Below are 14,015 nucleotides of genomic sequence, written 5' to 3'. Positions count from 1 at the left end.
CTATCCAGGGACTTCCAACTGACATATGTAAGACATGTCACCGTTTTCAGTGCTTATAGGTGTATTTGAGCAGCTTGTTCCATTTCTGGTCTGAGCATAGGTCCTTGCCATCAACAATGGAAGAGACAATACAGGTTAAAACAGGTTCAAACCAGGATTGTTTAGCTAAGTCTAAACAAGTGTCTAGTTAAGTGTCCCGAGTGGCAGAAATTTTACCACTTCTAATTACTGCACAGGCTAACATTGTTACAGCCAAAAGCCCAGAAAAAAGATTGGACATGCCTGCATGTCTACATGTGCACTTTAGTGTGCAGTAACCTATTAGAGCATATTAGAGCATTGTGTCAAAAATCATGCTAATACTCTAATATGCAGTAAAATTAGGCTACTGTGCATTAAGCATCACTTAAAAAAGAGTGTGCTTTTGCTAGTGTGCATTAGGGCAGCCTAATGCGCATTTAGTTAGTACCTCACACTGGAGGTACTAAATGAAATGCTTGGTAGCAAAAGCGCATTAATGAACATCTAGATGCACCCACTGTGGAGTGAAGACAACTTACAGACTTTTAAGGGTGTAAACAGAAAGGGAAAGGACATGTTTAATTAGGGGTAATGGGAGGACATCAAGCAAGTCGGACTATAATATTCTTTATCAGAACAGCATCCTGGTTTAGTTCACTGTTGGACAAAATCACTCATGGGTGGTGGTGGAAGTTCCACAAAAAGAAGGGAATTTCATAACTAAACTAACCCCTTGCCACCAAAAAAATAAAGGCCCTTAGCAATGGGCAGGGACTGCCTAGTGCAGCATTCAGCTCACTCCTGATGCTTAACATTACAGTATATGCATCAGTCCCAAGCTGGCATCTCCCACACCCCAACCTCTGTCTCCTAATACTCCTCATGTCAACACTGAGTGTACCTGCTCCCTAGTAATAAAGCAAACAGTGCTCAAGTATTGAGAACTGAGAAATATATTTAGCCCAGGCTTCTTGTTAGCAGCCTCAGCACAATAAAGAGTGGACTGAATGAGCCCCAGGAGACTGAGTAACTTTTTCATGTCTAGGAACGATCTCAAAAGAGCAGATCTGAGGCACAACAGCAGGGTGTTGAAACATGCTCTTCGGGCAGGGGAGAAAAGCAGGGCTTTGCTCTCTCTGCTTCTGAGAAAACGGTTCAGGGACTGGAACCCTCTGGCAGTCAAAGATTCGGTGTTCCCTCTCCTTCACTCAAGCCAAACTCAACTCTGATTGCCCCGGGCATCCTCAGACTGAAGGCCACTCGGGACATTGCTCCAGTTCAGTCAGCCAAAACAATGCAAATAGGGATTGAGGGACAGGTCCAGACACTGCAGCCACAAGAGTTTGTATATATGCTCTTTAGGGCCACAGAAGTCACTGGCCTGGAAGATGACATACGAGCAGGAATGACTGTTCACATGCTGCTTGTCGTGAGACAATCAGCATGGATCAAAGGAGCTATAGTTACCATTGCTGCTGCTCCTACATCCCTTAATAAAAAGTGATAAGGCTCTATTCAAAACACACCTTGTCCTGTGGGCCTGAAGCATGCTTATTGCCTTCTCCCAGAAATTGCTTTCTGCCAAGTCTGGCCCATGGCAAGGAGAAAAGGCATTGACCCTTCATTTAGCTCGTGGAAGGGTGCAAGTTTTTTACATTCAAACTCATCCATATTTGGTTTCAAGTTACAGTAACAATCTGCCCTCTGAAGGCATCTTTCATTCTAGGTTCCCAATAGGTTTTTCAAATATTAGCGAAGCCCTATAAACCCTCTGTGATGTACGTAAGTTTGTTTCGAATTTTGTACAGCAAGGTTCTGTATGTACTGGCTCCCACAAAACTATGTCTCAAGATGATTTCTAACCAGTCATGTATGGATACATAAGTTCATGCAAGCTTCTGTGTACACTTCGAGTCAGGGGCAGAGGAATGTATATTAATGCACAGTTGAAGGTTGGAATCAGGCAGAGAAAGAGTTAAAGCATCCTGAGCCAGAGAAGGGGGAGGCTGTGCTTCAGACAGGAAGGCTGTACTAGCCCCAATGGTGGAAGCTTGGTAACTAGGTGTAAGGTAGGTGGAGGTTTAAAAGCAGACCTTCCTATTATATTTAATCCCCTGCTGCTGTCCCATTTAATGAAGTCCCGTTTGTTTCGCTTCCTCCATCTATGTTCCCTATTCATGTGGTAAAAGAGGAGTGTAGCTAGCATATATGCAACTACAGAAAAATGTGCAGTACCAAGAAGGGTTGAGTTTGCAGGTTTCCATTTTTTATTATTAATGCCCTCATATAATCTGCCCTCAGCATTCTCCCAGAAGCTCAGAGTCTTTCCCTGAACACATTTTTGAATGTTTAGACTCCTTTTATATAAGGCCTGCAAAATGAATATGAAACAGCTCCAATAAAAAGCTCCAATAAAAACAACTAATACTCGTGCTTAACTCCTCCACAGAGCCAGGCAGAGGATCACAGAGTAAAGGCAAATATTAAACTTAGTTAAGCCCTCAAGTCCTCTTTGAGGAAGGAAGAGATCATTTCAACCACCTCTGAAATAATTTTTTCTTCTGAGGTAGAAAGTATTCATATTAATAGCACATGACAGTCTACAGTATTTTGATATACCCTCCTCCCCAGTTTGATATGCAAAGTGAATTATCACTGTACAAAAATTAGCATAACATGTGGGTTTGAAAAACGCTAACTCACATTAGTGCCATTTTGTTTGCACTATAAACCAATTTTTGAAGTTCTCGCTCATACACGGTGAATCATGTGTGTGACTGGACAGATTGGACTCTTTCTGAGGAACAGACAAGCATATTAGAAAGCTTATAGCAAGAAAAGACAGAGGCAGGAGCATCCATGTCCCCGATTCATCATAGATTACTTCTGCCTTGGGCAACACACTTCACCCCTCTGTCCCTTAATTTCATCATTCATAAAGCAGGGATAACAAAGTTCAGTTACTTAACTCTCAGGAGTGCTGAAGTCCTCTCAAAATATCAAGTGCTGGTGGCTTTGGGAGAGAAGGATGGAAGAAAATTGTGGGATGCTATAGCAAAGGATTATTTTCTTCAGGTTCACAGGAAAGGAATAAGTCATTCCTTCGTATCAAGCAGTAACTCGCATTTGGTAAAACAGAATATTCATACATAACCAAAATTAGCATTATCATCTTAAATTTGATCTACACTGCATGTATCCATTTATTACTATACACTAACAATGATAATTCATAACAAGTTTACAAGCGATTAAAACTGTCACAAAAATATTTCTGCAAAGTTGTCTGGTTTTACTTTTTTAGCTTTTTGTTCATGCATGTCATTTTGCTCATTCATGTCTATCTCATTAATGTTATATATTAATTGTGTAACTGTATCAAATGAAGTTGCTATGACCAACAACCTGATACTGAAAGCATGAGACTGTCTGCGCAAGGCTGTTTAGGATTTTGATGTCACTTGTACAGTATGCTATAGATTTGAACACATTTAAAGTTTAATTATCAAAAATTACCCCTTACCTAAAAATTAAGTCTCAAAATAACTTCATGCTCTTTAAGTTGGTGCTGTGGATCTACTTAAAACTGGATCCTTCCCCAAAATATGCAACTGTTCAGTTTTACAGTAAGTTGTATAATGCTGTCTGCACTGTAATACCTAATAGCATTGCTAAAAAAAAAAAAAAAAGGAGCCCCAAGCCAGCTCACCTGAGAACATGGGGCCCATTCCTGCACCCACTCCATGCATGAAGCACCCATTGATGCCAGTGAGAACTCCATGCACAAGGAACAGCTGCAGAACTGAGTGCTGTGTCTTACCTTTTGTTCACTGTAAAAAGAGAAGAAAAACTGAAGACCCAACAGTTTATTATATGTGCTCTGGCTTCAAGTCGGCCTAGGAGGAAGTGTCCGAAAATGAACGTGTAGCCTTTTTAGATAAAGTTAAAAAAATGTATTTTTAAAAAGAAACAAATGCTGTCCTATAGATTCAGAGCATCTTAAACAAAAATACAGAGAATTCAGTAAAACACAATGGTTGTATATTTTTTGTGGAATGGTGTACACACTCTCTCTCTCACACACATGCACACACAGAGTTGAATAATTTTTGTCTCCATGGTATTTTACAGATCATGTAGAGACATAGGGTCGCTTCTGCAAAGGTCTTTCCACCCTAGTCAGAAAAATAAAATACACAGAAAGATGTGCTCATTCTGCTTTTAACCTATTCTGTGAACACTCATGGATCATATCACTCTTATATAGATCTAACTGTATTCAGAGCTCATAAAATAAATTATTTCTCTAATGGTCTTTAACACTTGTTCCAATTGGATAGGAGAACGTCATTGATTTTCTTTTGGAGACTGTTTGTGCTTCAATATCTTTGCCATGTTGGGTTATTCTTATGGTTACATGTTATATTTTACTTTAGAAGTAGCTTTTACAGTCAGGGCCACTTAGCAGGCTTACTTTCTGCGTGGAACTAAAATAGTATTATTTTCACACCTATGAATTTGCTTCATCCTGCATCACTGAAACTTATTTTTTTCAGTTCATACAAACTAACTCTGAGCAATAAAAGAATGCCAAGTAATTAAAAGCCTAAAAAATAGAAAAGATACTTACTACTTTTCTTCTTCTTTTGAGTTTTTCTGCTGTGTACCCTCTAGAAAAACAACTAGATCTGCTGCTAAATACTAAATTTTTTGCTACCGAAGTGTCCACTACATGTCGAGTTAATTAGGTACATGGTGTGCCTGGCGGTCTGACTGTGTATTGGGTTTGAGCAGGACATGATTAAATGCATTTTCTGCAAATACAAGTATTTTTTCTCAAAGCTATCTGTCGTTCACTTTCAATAGCTAAATGCTTGTAGATGTATCTCTATTTTATGCACATTTTTAGCTTTCATTCTGTATTCCTTATGCATGAAAAATCCCGTGGGGAAAATGTTAGGTGCTACAAGATGCACCACTGCAGCTGTTTCGTTTGGCCCCAAGGGGGGAGGCGGCTTTTTTCATTTGGAAGTATAGACCTGCCAACTCTCCTTATATTTGTTAAATTACTTAAAACCATATGACGCCATCCAATATGTCACTTTTAAAATGATGGTCAATTATTTCAATGCACAGGTTGAAAACAATGTAGAAACGTTGTCTTGCTTTCATGAACACAACCCCTTCATTTCTGTTCTTCTCTCACTCTTCCTGGTGTAAATTAGGAGCAACGCTATTAAAGTCAATGATGGATATAAAGGAGATTATACTGAGGTCCATCACATCCGTCATCCAAGCAAAACAAGGCAATGCAAATAAATGGCCGGATGCTGTTCCCACTCAAAGCCATGTTCCTGCAGTCACTACTGTGGAGTGGACCCATTTTACAGAGCGGATCAATCCAGCATTTTACAGGTACTTAGCGTGGGCACAGAATGGACCCACTTGCAAGGATCAGAACTGGAGTCGAGAGGATTCCTTCAAACCCACTCCCCATTTGCTTCAGGGATAGCAGGTTTCAGCCCAGAGCAAGTATACATAGAGAATACAACACACGCAGAGACACATAGGTATACAGTAACAATTAAACACAAAAATTACACATACATAAACACTTTGGCCAGGTACAAACATTATACTTTTAATCGGTGTAAGTGATCAGAAACTGGTCTATACCCCCAACAAAACAGAAGTTTGGCATGCAAAGACTGGTTTAAAAATGGTGGAACCCAGTCTAAGATTCCACCCCCTACCCCCAAAAGGGCAAATGTGTGTTTTGTTCACTACTGATTTAAACTATGCCATTTACAGAAAATCACGTAACTTAGATCAATTCCACCTGGGGCTTTTTAAATGTCTGTAAGCAGCCTCTAAGCGCCTTGTACATGTACTCCCGCCTAACTAGCTACCATACATTCAGGGGCCTGAAGCCAAGAATCACAGGCACTAACTATGCAATGTTTCTGTTCATATTTCTCTGTATTAAATATATATGCATGTATGTAGGTATGCATATATGCGTGTGTAGGTTTGTATATGTATAATATATATCTATATCCACACACAAATACACTATGGGAGAAAGTTTAGCTTTATACTGAAAACTTCACATCAGTTGTGATTAATATTAAAAGGAAGTGTTTTCTATTGGAAAGAAATTGCTGAATTTTTGTAGGCTGTGGAGATATTATTAGTATATGTCACTGTAAAATAAAAAATCCTTTAGTTTGCTACAGGGTTTTTGTTGGGGGCAGAAATTCTGCCCTCTTTTCAGAGTACTTTTATAATTTGTTCTACAATAGCAAATCATGTGCAGATGCCTATAAATGAGCAAGCAACACAGTTTCTACAGGACCTTTAATGCTAAATTGCCTTATTTTTATGTAAATACATTCCCAACTGTGCACATTATTACTAATGACTTCTCACTCATGCTAGAGTTACATCAGCAAAATTGGAGAGCAAAATCAGGAAAGGGAGAGAATCCAGACAGCCTAGGTCACTGAAAAAGGACAAATTCTACTCATGGATGAATGCAAGTCTCCAAAAAATTCCACTGAAGAATACAGATATAAAGTCATCCAGTATGTAGTGTAATATTATTTCACTACACATTAGATGAAAGATGGATTAGATGGATACACTTCTGCCTAGAACAACAGGGGTCGTTTCACATTATTCATACAAAATTGGACGCTTCAGACATCATGATCTGTGCAACCCAATCACTTTTACATCATTTAGACACAAAACACACATACAGTGCCAGTGCCTCCCAGATTCCATGAAGTGACCTGCAATATATATTATTATATACAGCATCAAAAGTATTTCTAGACCTAAGGGCTCCAACTGTTTTTCTTATTTATAAAAAAACCAAAAACATAAATCTTATTTTATTTTCCTGTAGTAGTATTACCATTAATGAGATTTTCAGTATAGTCAAAGCAAGCATTTTGTTTCCTTAAATTCTCATTGACATATGCATACACACACGGAGATGTACCTTGTTCCAAAACAGTGCGAGAGACCTCCTAAAACTCTTCTCAGGCTTCTCTTAACATTTCTTCTTAAACCATAAGAATGTGAACACTGGAAGCTTTAACTACCCCTAAACAACCAGCCACTGAGAGAAGAGAAAGTTCCTCTGTTACTAATATGCCCGGTGATTAGTGACCTAGATTGTACCAGTTTAGGACAACGTTCTTCATCTTTGTATAAATATCCAGCATATGAAATGTTCCACAAATACTGCCTTTTAGCAGGTAAATCTAAAATATGCTTTACCAAGTGTTTGCTAATGAATTTGGACAGGGAAAAAAAATGTTTTACCAAGAGCCTAATAAATCCTAGAGAAAGTTCTGCCCTTTTTAATATACCATGTGTTCCAACTCTGGACAGCAAGTGAACAAGGGGTTTAATGTAAGACTGGCACCTTATGTCAAAGCTGCAAATATGTTACTGAACACCCCCATGCAAACGAAATTCTAAACTGGTTGTGGCTTACAAATACGGTAAATGTACGTTCCATAGACTGGTAGCTCAGAGGTTAGAATTTGTGCAGCTTTCAAGGGAGATTTCATTAAACTATTTAAGCCTTCTTTTGAAAAATAAGGACAATCAACTAACTAGATATGGGGCAAGATTTGATTCCGTACCCAATGGCTTGTAATCCTTGATGTAAGGGAACAGCTAATCGGAATTAAAAAAGAAAAAAAAGAAAAAAGGGAGAGCGAGATCTTTTTTCAAATCTACTGACACTTTTTTCAATGTGTGTCGTCAGCTTATATTTTAGAAATTCAACAATTCTAATATTTTAATTAATCCCAGGAAAGTAAGGAAATTCTACTGAAAGTTATACATTATCTGCGTGGAAATGAGCAGTTTCTCATTTCATCAAGGTCAAACTTGACACCCATGAATTTACTGCAAATACAAATTACAGTCAAGTCTTAATAGTACAACAGCAGTTTGATTCTTGCCATTCAATAATTTAGTAGTAGCAAATAAATATTAGAGGCTTGAACGAAATCGTAAACATATGGGGCTAATCTCTTCTCAGTTCTGTAAATCCAGAGTGACTGTACTTACTACAATGATTGACTCTATATTTATTTCAGCAGAACTGAGAACAGACTGTGACAGACAATTATCTTCATTCTCACTGCAAATGTTCAAAGAAGTTTGAAAGTCTGTTGTATATTCATTTTCAAACCAGCAAAGAAAAAGAAAAACAAATACCAAGTGAAGGACTGCAGGGCACACAATATATAAAGATGTAGGTTGTAGCCGTGTTGGTCTCAGGACATACGCAGACAAGTTTCTTTGGGTAAATCCGCAATATATAGTAAAACTATTATAAAATTAGGGGCCAGTTAATTCCCAAGTTTCCCTGAAGATTTGGAGTTTTCTTTTCCTCCTCTGCTTTTGGGTGCCATACTCTCTGAAAATCCCATCCTGCTCCCATCAAAGCCAAGGAAGAAAAATACCAAGACTGCTGTAAAAGCATATTTAGGATTATTTCAAAAGTAAAAACTATTGATAGGAACCAAAACCTAAACATTAATTTAGAGGTGGGTGATGTTAATGTCTGCAGTCCCACACAAACACCTGATGTATAACATTTCCTAAACGCCTACCGTAAGAGCTTTAGAGAAGAAAAGTTTTTAAATGGAGATTTTGAAAACTGGCACAAAGTAATAACCAGAAGCAGTGTCATAGCAAGGAAGTTTGGCATCCAGGGCAAGCCCACAGTGGCAGCCTGCCCTCACCCTGAGTACAGATCCAAGGGGCACGTGCCCCTCCATGCCTGCCCAGGAGTGCATGCAGCAGAAGGAGCCGCCCTCCCCTGTCCCAGAGCCCCCTAAACAAGCAGCTTGAGGCTCCATCACACACCCCACCGTGGCTGGGCAGAGCCTATTGGCACCCTTTTGCTTCGGCGCCCAGGGCACTTGCCCAGCTCATCCCACCTCCCTCCTTCCTATGGCACTGACCATAGGTATTTCAAATGGTCTTACATCTACCCATAGACTAGTCAGAAACATGAAGCTCTCCTATTCATTGACTTTCGCTCCACTGGGAAGTGATTTAGACAAATAGAACTCCTAGGACTGAAAGAGACTCAGCCTCAACAATTCCATCAGTGCTGAGTGGGCTATTTTAGAAAAGGCCAACAATAAACGAACAAATAAAACAAAACAAAACACAGCAGCAATATCAAACAAGTGCAAGTTTCAGGCTTACCATTTCCTGTCTGCACCTTGTGCATTGGGCAGCCTAGCTGGGTGCTAATAACTCTGAAGGTACATGTTGGAGAAAAGAACGTTATTGTCCTTTGCAGGTGGGAAAACTCATTTCATGTACCTATCAAATCTGTTCAGCGCCATTACATTCTGCTTTCCTGACCATTCTCTTTTCTTCTGCAGGATTGCTTTTGTGCAGACAAGAGACACTCTTCATTCCTTAAATATTAACTTAAAAGCCTTTTGGAAAACTTCTTTTTATCCGTCCCTTCTCCACCAAACTCTATGTGCTGCTTGTGGGATCTGATCTGATCTTTCCTGGTTTACACAGGCCAACTTAATTCAGAACTTGATGCTGTAATCCTGGAACACTCCAAATATTTCCTTCTTCCTGTAGCGGCTGGGCTCTGAGGTTGCAGATCTTGGAGCTCTCAAGGGCAAGCCAGAGGCTAGGAGAAACATTCCTCCAAGGATAAGGGCTATTTCCGAATAAATTGCAAAAATCCACCTCACAGGCAGGCGGGCAAATAGCTATCAGCTCCTGGTGATTTTGCTTGCAATCAAGAATCAGCTACACCATTCACAATGGAATGGCTATGACAAAAGCAACACCAGTTAAAAATACACCCTAGCACACACACAGAGCAACAGCTTTCTAAAAGGCTGAAAAAACAAACACACACATGCACAAAACATCCTGACTCTGCTTCCTGACCAAACTTGCTCTCAGATATTAAAAATGGTATATTAAAGGATTTGTCTATCAATGAGGCATCTGAACATGCCCTCTTTGCTTTACCTGGCCCACAGAGGGGGTGTTACATTGGTACTTGGAAGTCTGATTCCATGGGAGGGAATGTTGGGGAATCGGAGGGAAGCGAAATGATGCTGGCTGTGTGTTTTCTCTGGGTACCTGCTGCTATGCTCCATTCCAGCTTCGGAAAATCCCATCATTCCCAAAAAAGGGAACTTCTTCCTAGCATAGCACCTTAGAGCAATGTAAGTCTGACTCGGATTTGCATGAATGTCTTCCAGAAATAACAGTCAGTCTGCAGAGAAGCCAACATAGTGGTCTAGCAGTAGAGGCTAGTTTTAGCCCTTTTTATTCTCTCCCCCCACCAATCCAGCCAGTAGGGGGTCCTAGACTGCATCGACTTTCTTAGGCTCTCCTATCATGTTTCCAGTTGTGCTTCACTCCACGGAGCTCTGGTTGCACCCGCTGGATTTTCCATTCACAGATTAGAAGGATAGGAGGCCACCAAGGAAAGGATCGCTGAATAAGGTCAACTCTTCCTGCTCCATTTCATCAGCCTTCTTCTTCCTTCCTTGCTCAAGGCCAGCTGAGTCATGGGAACCCTCATGGGACTTCTACAAGCTAGACTGGGTTCTCAATCCCATTGCTAAAGCCATGACCTCTGACTTCTGTTTAACACAGATTTGTTCCCAGATGCTGGTAAGAGAACTGCAAGCAGCAGGATTTGCTTCTGTAACAACTGACCACAAAAGCACTGTGTCCGTAACCACCAGGTCCTGTCAATTAATTTCTCACCTGAAGCTGATAAACCATAGTATCTAAGCAGAGACATTCTCGCTGCCCCCCCGCCTCCCTCCCCCCGCACCACTTATGTGCACACCCCCGCTGTCACTTTGAAGCCTCACAGTGAGTCGCTACGCTTTCCTTAAAGACAGATGTTAATCTAGCCCCCACCCGCCCGCCCGCCCCAGCACAACACACATCTGAGACTGCTTGTTATCAAAGACAGGTAACACCAAGCTTATCTGAGGAAGGATTCAAGAGAACTGCGAGCTGTAGTACCCAAAAAATCGTTACCTCATAAAAAACTAAATATAGAAGAGGCCTTAATTCAGGCTCTATGCAACTTGGGGGCTTCTCAGTGCTTCACACGCTTTCATCTGATAGAACGTAAGGCGATGCTCCACTACACCATAGCCAGGCTGTGCGGTATTCCCCCTGTATCACAGCCAGAGACACCACCTTCCTAGAACTACTGTATTTGGGGCTTTTTGAATTTCAAGGGAACAGCATGTTTGCCTAAGAAAGTCATACCACATCTGGTACATTTGTCATTGAAATTACTGCTGGAAGGAACAGCAGTAACTTCTGATAGATGGCCTCTCCCATTTACTGAGACCTGAGGCAGAACACAGCCTGTAGGTCAACATGAGAATGGACGCGGAGCTGGCTACGCTCCCAAAGGGGGACTGCAGGGCACAGGAGGGTCTGGTCCTGCTGCAACTCCAAGAGCTGCTTTTATTGCCCCCTCCCCAACAGCGCTAGACACGGGTGAGAGAGAGAGAGAGAGAGAGAGTTTGATGCACAGGCAGTGCTACTTGTTTGACATGATTTAGTTCATGCTGCCTTCTTTACAGCACTTGCTTCATCCACAACTGAAATGTGACACTCCTGGTTAGGTCATCAGCAAAGAGATGAGACCATAAAATAAATAAATACCAATTACAATTAAAATTAGAGAGATAAAACCATGAGCTTGAGCTAAAAGATTTTGATGCCTAAGCTAAAAGGTTCAGCCCTCACTGTGGCTCAGCCATTACACTGTACAAGTCCGCCTTGGAGACTGAGCTCTTGGACGTGGCTCTAGGCTAATAGGCAGTGTTGACAGGTGTCTAGCAGGTTAGGACAGGACGTGGCAAACAGCCCTGCAGCTTCAATTGTAGAAGAGCATTTAAGAACGAGACTATATCTGCCTTTTTGAGAAGCTGGTGAGGACACCAGTGAAGTGAAGCAATCAGAAGAGAAACTGAAACCATGCAAGTTCATACCAGTTTGGTCTGACCACTGGTACAGAAACTGTGTCAAGAGTAGGTAATTATTTTGGCTGGAGGGTGACTTAAGGAGTATTGGTAACCTGTTGCACGGTCCGACCTGGTGGCGAGGGGGGGTGCTGGCCTAGCCCAGCATGGCGGGGGAGAAGCAATTGATCTTATGTGGCCCAAACCTGTACACTCCACACCCACTGCTGGGGGTACCAGATGGAGTGGGTGGGTGGACCTGATCTCCATGGAGACTGGCCTGAGGCTCCCGCTGGCAGGGCAGGGCACGGTCAGCCAGGCAGATACGATGGGGCCATGGGCAGGTGGGGAATGGCATGCAGGAGCAAGAAAGGAGGGCAGGGCTGGGACTAGGATTATGGGGTGGTGAGTGTGGAGCTGGAGCCCAGAGCAGAGGAGGGCCCTGGGCAGAGACATGTGGGGAGTGAATCATGGCTCTGCCACAGGCCCCAGCTCCTTGCTGTCACTGCCCCACGATCATGGCCCTGGCCATCCATCCCACTCCTAGATGCCACTCTCCACCCACTTGCAGCCCCATTCCATCCGCCCAGCCAAGCATGCCCTGCCCGTGGGGGTCCTGGGCTGATTTCCATAGAGATCCTGCCCGCCCACTCTGCCCAGTGCTCCTGGACAGAGGTTGGGTGCAGGGCACCAGGTCATGGTCCAGTAGGAGCAGCAACATTGGCAGCAGCAGCCAGAAGGAGCCAGGGCTGCCAGGAAGCTGAGTCCAACACCAACCCAGCCCTCCTGCACAGCTGGGGGCAGAGGGACTAGCTGCATGCACCATGGCCCAGGCTGCTCCCCCTACCCCTCCCCACCTGGGCAGGATGGGGCTGAGGGACCTGTTGCAGGCTGGATAGAATCCCTTGGTGGCCCAGATCTGGCCCACGGGCTGTATTTTGCCCACCCCTGCTCTAGGTCTTTCTCCTTATATAAGTATATATAGAACAGGGGCAAGAGACTTTCAGAAAGTTCAGGACAGGTTTGCTCCTTCCCCCGTAAATACACAGCTTCAGTTTTGAGTCTTGGTAATGTCTAGATTTGGGGAAAACAAGTAAAGTTTCCCGGACAGACAGCAAGTGAGCCTTGTTTACATGCTCTGCAACATGCTGAATCAGCTGCATCTCACAGAGGCAGCTAACTCAGCAAGCAGCACACTCCGAATTTACTCAGCAAGCAGCACACTCCGAATTTTCAAAATGAAGGACAGAAACACGCACCGTTTCCCAGCTATACAGCTAAGTATATCACAATTAAAAAGTGAATAATTAGAATCAGAACTCTTAGATGCTTTCATGAGGTCATCTCACCAAACCATCAGCTATAATGCCTTCAAGAATTCTAATATTCACCAGTTTTAGTGAAGCAGGAAATGCACCATATTTCAGGGTTCCAATCCTTAGTTTGCAAGAGGCAAGCCAGATAAAAAAGGTAACATTATAACAAAAGTGAAGTGAATTTTTTCAAACTTCCAAAGGATTTCATTTCAGAAAATGGGTGAACATTCAGTGGGTTCTTGTTTGAGCCAAACCAAGCATGCAATGGAGGTTGTGGGCCTGGGGGTAGAAAATCAGACAGAATAAAGTACAGCTAGGTTGACTCTTCACCAAACATCTGTAGTTCACAAGATAGTCAAGTCTTTCCCCACCCACCCCGCACTTCCCATTATTGATGTTGTCTCTGTTTCTGGGACCAGCAAAAGAAGTGCAAAACTGCTAGTATCAGGCTGGCAACAGAAGTACCTGCAGTCTTATACAGGTCAGGAGACACTGCTCTGGTGAAGTTGTCCAGAACCACAGAACTCAAATAAAATTTGACCACTTTTCCAAATCAAATCAACCCCTCAAACCTTTGTGGTTCATCCGTCGTTACATTCTCCTTATGGAACCGCAGCACATGCACGTGCATATTCTCACTCTCGTGCACACAGCTATGCATGCA

At 42.2% G+C, this 14,015-nt stretch overlaps 1 protein-coding gene across 1 annotated transcript in view; it reads right to left on the bottom strand.

The window, feature by feature from the left end:
• Positions 1-14,015, bottom strand: part of CD247 (CD247 molecule) — a 79,566-nt gene that overhangs the window by 28,793 nt on the left and 36,758 nt on the right. The window lies entirely within an intron of this gene.

Source organism: Alligator mississippiensis, chromosome 1 (genome assembly GCF_030867095.1).
Source record: "Alligator mississippiensis isolate rAllMis1 chromosome 1, rAllMis1, whole genome shotgun sequence".
NCBI lineage: Eukaryota > Metazoa > Chordata > Crocodylia > Alligatoridae > Alligator > Alligator mississippiensis.
Note: the sequence above shows the minus strand (reverse complement) of the source record. Positions and strands in the feature narration are given on the sequence as shown.